This window comes from Rhagoletis zephyria, unplaced genomic scaffold (genome assembly GCF_001687245.7).
Source record: "Rhagoletis zephyria isolate East Lansing unplaced genomic scaffold, Rhagoletis_zephyria_1.1 Rzeph_scaffold_01494, whole genome shotgun sequence".
Taxonomy (NCBI): domain Eukaryota; kingdom Metazoa; phylum Arthropoda; class Insecta; order Diptera; family Tephritidae; genus Rhagoletis; species Rhagoletis zephyria.
The window spans coordinates 116,410-122,778 of NW_016158578.1; the positions used below are offsets into that span (position 1 = coordinate 116,410).

Genomic DNA, 6,369 nt, shown 5'->3' on the forward strand with positions numbered 1-6,369 from the left:
TTTTAAGCGAGTGACCCAAATACACATAAACTGGGACACGTCATTTTAGCAGATTAAAAAGTTACAAGTTTTGCTGAAATTTTGCAGAATTTTCATAATTTTTACACTAAGTGTGAAATCTGTTTGTAGTATATGTTCTTTATTAAGTAATGAGCTACATATTCATAAAAAAAAATACTTATTAAATAAACTAAAGAAGAATAGGCAAAACTTGCTACAATTTTGCGTCCCAGTTTATATTTGGGAGAACGCAGCGTGAATTTTCTTCATAAAATTTTTGTTATGAATGTCTTAAATTTAAGTGTGAAGTTTTATTCGCTACACTTAGAAAATAAAAGAGCACGAATTTCGATGTGGAGCAAAACTCTCTAGGAAGACAATACATGGTGCAAACATACTTTTTATAAAATAAAACTGCAGTAGTTTTTATCTTATGTGGATAATTCTTGTGACAAATACATAGTTTCGTGCTTATATTTTTGTATATATATTTTTAGCAGCACCACATCTTTATCAGAAAATTCCGAAAATCCAAAAATTGGTACTGTTACAAGTTGCAGGCATCATTTTAACTCGACCTCTTTCCTGTTCCACGGATAATGGTACATCTTTCAGAGGTTTAAAGATATTTTGAGTCAGCAATTTGTTATCAATCTACGTACCCTACCTCGGAAAAGCAAAAAACTTTATATTCGAACGTTTGCTCAGATGTACCGAATTCTGGCAGTTTTTCATCCAACTTCACTAACTTCAATTTTTTTTTCTACTTTTTTAAGAAACAAAAATTTTTCTGCTAGTGAATCTGATGGCATGATTTTAGTTAAATGTCATAAACTTGTTAAAAGTGAAGTGGTCGGCAACAACAACGAATGTCAATAAATTAAACTACCTTCTGCTTTCACAGCTTTACCTGTTCATTTCTCAAAATATTGCACTCCGACTAAGCAAAAGTGACATACTTTCAGCTAATATAGCCATTTTGCGGGACAAAAAGCAACCTACTGAAAACGATCCAATATTTATAAGAAGGCAAAATTGTTTAATATAAAAGAAAACGCCACAAGTTTGTAATTTATCTCTGTTTTTATATTTAAGTAATACAAACATGACTTCTGATGTAAAGCTAAGCTACGTATAACGACAGTTTCCTTTGTTAAACAAAAATAAAGTGGTGTACAGCTTAGCTACGTATAAATAATTTTTATTAACAAAAAAAAATTAATCAATGGATTTACTAGTCTTTCTAATTGTAGTTTATGTATTTAAAAAAAAAATTTAATTCTGGTTGAAACATTTTAGCCGTTTTTAGCCGTTTTTTTGTCCCATCTAGCCGGTCGCCCTGAAAGTTCTGGCAACACTGCATACAAGGCAGGATTAAACAGTATTAAAAATATGCTGCAGAAACACAACAGCAAACAACAGCTGAGCTAAGAAGCAATGGTATGCTATAACAGTATGTTTGAGATGGAATGACATGGCATAGCAATACATGAAATTTTTGAAAATGATATTTTAATAGATACGCTGGGAAGAAGTTAAGAAAATGTTTAAATTTATATTTTGTTACCTACCTACCGATATTTGCTAGTACCAGAATGAGAAGAGATAAAACTCATGAAAATGTGTTCTTATGTATGTGGCTCGAGCCTGCTCAACAGCCCATTAATATGGGGCAACGGATATGAGTCCTTTTTTGTGACCGCGTTCACCTTCCTGGAATCAATGCACAGCCTTAAGGTATTGGCCCAATGCACGCTTGCTTTGCTTGCTTTGCTTACTTTAGTTTGCTTTGCTTTACTTTGAAGGCTTTTATGGCCTAATGGTAGCTTTGAACGCTGTCATAGTAGTCAGCTGATTTTCAATGCGCGCAAATATACCCGCCATTCTTTGTTGTGCCAGCAAGTATAATTGTGAATTTTAGTTAAAATATATGTTATTAAACAATTATTTGTTACTAAGAACATTATTTTTTACAGATACCTTGCTTTTCTATCGTTCCGGTTTTGGTGAAGCTGCATTTGGCTGCGCCACTCACCACCCGTGTTTATAAGACGTAATATTCAATTGGAGGTAAAAGAGTTTATATTAAACAATTATTTGTTGCTAACAACATTATTTTTTTCAGATACCTTGCTTTTTATCGTTCCGGCCACCAGATTCGTTGGTTTTCATAAAGTTTCATTTGGCAGTACAAAATGTTGACTCGAAATGCTGAACAAGTTTTGAGAATTTTCCTAATTTTAGCGAAAATGCGTAAATTAAAACTGCGATTAAAACAGAAGCGCCGATTTTGGGTTCGGAAATTGTACTTAGAGCGACACAAATATGGATTGTTTGAAAGTTCATTAAGAAACTTGGCTGCAGATGAGGAGCAGTTTAACAAGACATTAAGAATGCCCTTTTCGTTATTTAATGTGCTGCACGAATTTCTGGAGGCTTCGCTGACCAAATATTCAATCAGAACACCAATATCGAGTCGCTGCAGACTATTTATAACCCTGATGTAAGAGAAAATCGGTTTTACTTAATAGTATACGTATAATTTTCCATATATGTATCTGGTTTTATTATTTTGTTGCAGATATTTGGCTCACGGTGGCACTCGGCAATTCCACACAATAGTTCACAGGATCGGCCTGACGACTTTCAGGAAGATTACGTTGGAGACATGTATGACCATATGGGATCTGTTAGCTGACCTGTATGTGGCGACCCCGTCAGAAACGGAATGGGGACGTATTTCCAATGAGTTCAAGTCGCTGTGGAATATGCCCAACTGCGTTGGTTCCATCGACGGAAAGCACATTAATATTACCTGTCCAGCGAATTCAGGGTCGATGTACTATAATTACAAAGGCAATTATAGTATCGTGCTTTTGGCCGTATGTGATGCCAATTATACCTTTACCTGCGTTGACATCGGAGCATATGGAAGTCAAAGCGATGGCGGTGTCTACCACTTTTCAAAACTGGCAGATGCTATTGAAAATGATAGGCTCGGCCTTCCACATGATCAGCCTCTGCCAGGAGAAACCGAGCCATTTCCACATTATTTAGTAGGAGATGCTGCTTTTCCCTTACGGCGTTATTTAATGCGACCATATCCGGGTAGAGGTATTCCAGAAGAGCAAGAGTATTTCAATAAAAGACTCTCTCGTGCAAGAAGAGTTATAGAAAACGCATTTGGAATACTCACTGCCAAATGGAGAATATTGAGAACGACGCTATGCATGGCCCCGAAAAATGCAGAACAAATAGTGAAAGCTTGTATTGTCTTGCATAATTTTATTAAGGTTTCGTGTGCAAACTATGTAGCAAGCGATTTTGTTGATCGCTACGAAGAGGATGCCACCATCGCTGGCTCATGGCGAAACGAAGTAGTTCCATTGCCCTCAATAAGTAGGGTGTCATCGAACCGAGGCAGTTCAAATAATTATGATTTAAGGGATGCTCTGAAGACACATCTTTTTAACAATAAAATTTAAATAATTACTACTCACTGAATATGCTTTGTTTTTATTATTTAAGATAGAAAACAAAAATTTGAACTCACAGTATGAGGGCACTTATTGGTAATGTTTTAAATGTCGTCACATCTTTCAGGTTTTTAAATTAATTTTTGTTCAAGGTAAGTATGGCGTTAACATAACATATATTTCATTCAGTCTTTTAAGTTAAAACCGTTTTACACAGTATAGTGGTTACAAACAATATACCTTTCAGTCAAACCTTTGAAATCAAACTGGATGTCATTTAAATTTTTAAATTTCGTAAATTCAATTTTTAGTAATTTTTATATTGAGCATAGACGTATTGAAGTACGTCCATTTGAAAATCTAGGCGGCTCTCTTCTGGGACCTTCTCAAGACACTTCGCCAATCGCACCCAAGAAATTGTTGTGTGTGTTTTTTTTTTGACTATCCACAAACTGACTTACTTCGTTGACTAGATCGTTAAAGGCGGCAGTTCTCATCGTTTTTTTTCTTTTGTCTCTTAGCCGGCGTTGGGGCAGTGGTTTCTTGCTCTTCTATTATAATGTTCCCACTCTCGCCTATTTGGAATCCAAAGGAAGTATCCAGTATATCTGGTTCTTGTCCGAGAACTTCTGGCGTTTGGGAGACGATGTTTGTTGTTGTTCTTAAAATATGTACATATAAATTACAATTTAAAATATAAATACTTGTTGTACAAATGTAAAGTACACTTACTGTCTGGGCGTGACCGTGTCTTTCAAAAACAACATAGCATCGAAATAAGGCCAAGTTCGTCTCTGAAGTATCTGAAAAAAAATAATGTTGTTAGCAACAAATAATTGTTTAATATAAACTCTTTTACCTCCAGTTGAATATTACGCCTTATAAACACGGGTGGAAGTGGCACAGGCAAATGCAACTTTATGAAAACCAACGAATCTGGTGGCCGGAACGATAAAAAGCAAGGTATCTGAAAAAATAATGTTGTTAGCAACAAATAATTGTTTAATATAAATTATTTTACCTAAAATTGATGAAGAACGCGATAAAAACTGCACACAAGCAAAATCGACGCGAAAAATTGAAATGTCAAGAGTTGTCAAAAGCCTACAGCGCGCTGTCAAATAGAGATTTCGGCTAATCGATACTTTAAAGCGCTTCAAGCAAGTGAAGTAAAGCTGCCACTAGGCCAACTTTCATACATTTTAGTAGATTTTAAAAATTGTTTGACAGTTCTCAAAGCCAAGCAAGCAAAGTAAGCGTGCATTGGGCCAATACCTTTACTTTGCCTGGTTTCCGGACTAGTACCACTGCACTGCACCATGGTGATTCGATTCCTCAATCACTCCCATCTTGAGTAGCATTTCAATTTCGCTATAGGCTTCCGCCTGCCTGGGTGGTGTCAGAGGAAAATGCCTACTTTTAATTGGCACTGCGTCACCCGTGTCTATATGGTGAGTCACTAAGCTGGTTTGACCTAGTCCTAGCTTATCAAACGATGGAAACTCCTGGACAACTTCCTGCAACGCTATCTTCTGATCTGGCGTGAGCTGATGGAAGTTTGGCTCATCTTCACTTGGAAAGTCTAAACACGAGACGGTTGGAAATACATCGGGAGCTAAAGCAAATGCCTTCCAGAAATCAACTCCCAGGTATGCCCCTTGAATTAGTGATGGTACGAGATGAAAGCGGATAGTCTTTGTGAGGTTCTGAAAGTGACTGGCAAAGATATCGAGCCGAGTATTTTCTGCTGATTTCTGCCAGCGATGTAAACAAATGCGCGCAAAGGATGATATTATAAATTGTTCCTTTTTAGGAATTCTTCACATCCGTTTCCAAGAATGGAAACGTTTGCTCCGGAATCCAACAAACCAACAACGAAACTTCGTATATTTTAATCTTTGCTAACGGGTCTCTCATCTGGTGTTATCAGAATTTTAGTGCTTTGCAAAAGTTTACGCATATTTACTCGGCTGGAATATCTTTTCCTACACTCTAGAATATTTTCGGAAACTAAAAGCTTTGGTTGCTCTTAGAAAATATCTGCCCTTATCTGTTCATAATCATGCTCTCTTTGCTCTAAACTAGGGATGCCCAAATCAGCACATATGTGTCGCGGGCGACTGCGCGTGCAAAGCTTTGCACAGCGGTGCTTGGCAAGCGCGGAAGCAAAAAGTTATCGGAAGGGGAAAGCGCCCGGCTAACCAAAAGGATCCTAAAAGACTCTTTTTTGAGCTATAAACCTTCTTATAACGGAGCTTTTCCCTCATAAATGAATTCTATTTGGAGCCCTAAATGAGCGATTTTTCGTTCTACGCGGGGACGCTGAATGGAGTCTAAAAATGACTCCGAAAAGACTCCAAATCCGATGAATTCGGTGCATTTAATGACTCTTTTTCAGTCAATTTCGGAGCTCTTTTGGAGTCATATTTGAACGTTTTTTAGAGTCAGATTTGAGCATTTTTTTGGTTCTTTTTTGATGGTTTATTGGAGTCTTTTTGGATTCTTTATATAGCATTTCGTAATACCTTTTTGATGTTTTTTAACCCCCTTTTAATAGATTAAAACAACTTTTTTTACTTTTCAAATTTAATTATTTTAATATTATTTCTTTTATAAATATAAATAATTTTTATTAATAACTAAAAATATAATTACATATACTACATGCATTATTACCATACCCCCCGTGCCAAAATTATAAGCGGACCACATATTGACAAGTTTAAACAAATTTCCCTGATATGATTTCTGTCAGCAGCCTCTTCTGGGTAACGTCCAGTTCTCGTCTTAAAATCTCCACTTCTCCCTTAAGTGCTTTAAAGAAATTAAATTTTTTTTATTTTGTATAAAAATAAAGATAAAGATAAAGATAAAGATAAAGATAAAGATAAAG

General features: G+C 36.1%; 1 long non-coding RNA gene across 2 annotated transcripts; it reads right to left on the reverse strand.

Annotated features, from left to right (window-relative positions):
- Positions 1 to 3,971: 3,971 nt before the first annotated feature.
- On the reverse strand, positions 3,972 to 4,586 carry LOC108364206 (uncharacterized). Of its 2 annotated transcripts, XR_001847721.1 has the most exons (4): positions 4,498 to 4,586; positions 4,336 to 4,443; positions 4,209 to 4,279; positions 3,972 to 4,137 (listed from the first exon to the last, which is right to left on the reverse strand). It is a non-coding gene; the product is annotated as an uncharacterized LOC108364206 (long non-coding RNA). The 2 variants fall into 2 exon arrangements; XR_001847720.1 differs by having other exon boundaries at positions 4,336 to 4,519.
- Between the last annotated feature and the right edge of the window lie 1,783 nt (positions 4,587 to 6,369).